Raw genomic sequence first — 757 nt, 5'->3', positions numbered from 1 at the left:
GCTTCTCTCCAGCCCAGAAGGTCCCGGGAGCCAGCCTGCCTTCGGTGTGGAAAGAATCCTGGGGCCAGGGAGGACTAGAGTCTGGGTGCCTCTCTCTGGTCTGCCCCTGCCAAGGCAGCTGCCTGCCCCCAGCACAGAGGCCAGACGGTGCCAGCATAGTCCTCTTGCTTTTGGTTTCTCCTTGCTTTAGCTTCAGGCTTCTTCCCATTATTCTTCTCTTATTGTTCTTTTCTGGCTCTTGGTTATTTGGACCAACAGCTTTCTCCCCATCCCACCCCCACCTCTCCCCTGGGTTGTTTTTGGTTTTGTTTTAATAGAATGCTTCACGAATTTGCATGTCATCTTTGGTGCAGGGGCCATGCTAATCTATTCTGTATCATTCCAATTTAAGCACACTCTCTGTTTTTGTAAACAGCTTTATTAAAGTATAATCAAAATAAAATAAACTGCATGTTTTATTTTGGGAGGTATTATGAGTATAGATTTTCTTGTTGTTGTTCTTTTTAGTTATACATGACAGTAGAGTGTATTTTGACATATCATGCACACACGGAGTATAGCTTCCCATTCTTGTGGTTGAACATGATGGGGAGTTCCCCTGGTCATGTATTCATAATGAACATAGGAAAGTTGTGTCTGATTCATTCTTCTGTCTTTCATTCCCATACCCGCTTCCTGCCTCCCACTACCCACTGTGCAATCTGGTGAACCTCCACTTCCCTCCCCGCCATTGTGAGTCAGCATCAGCATATCAGAG

General features: G+C 45.7%; 1 non-coding gene across 1 annotated transcript; it reads right to left on the bottom strand.

Moving 5' to 3' along the window:
* Positions 1-307: 307 nt before the first annotated feature.
* LOC114085622 (U6 spliceosomal RNA) lies at positions 308-415 on the bottom strand. Its single transcript, XR_003581511.1, has one exon. It is a non-coding gene; the product is annotated as a U6 spliceosomal RNA (small nuclear RNA).
* Between the last annotated feature and the right edge of the window lie 342 nt (positions 416-757).

The sequence above is a fragment of the Marmota flaviventris genome, chromosome 7, assembly GCF_047511675.1.
Source record: "Marmota flaviventris isolate mMarFla1 chromosome 7, mMarFla1.hap1, whole genome shotgun sequence".
Classification (NCBI taxonomy): Eukaryota; Metazoa; Chordata; class Mammalia; order Rodentia; family Sciuridae; genus Marmota; species Marmota flaviventris.
Note: the sequence above shows the minus strand (reverse complement) of the source record. Positions and strands in the feature narration are given on the sequence as shown.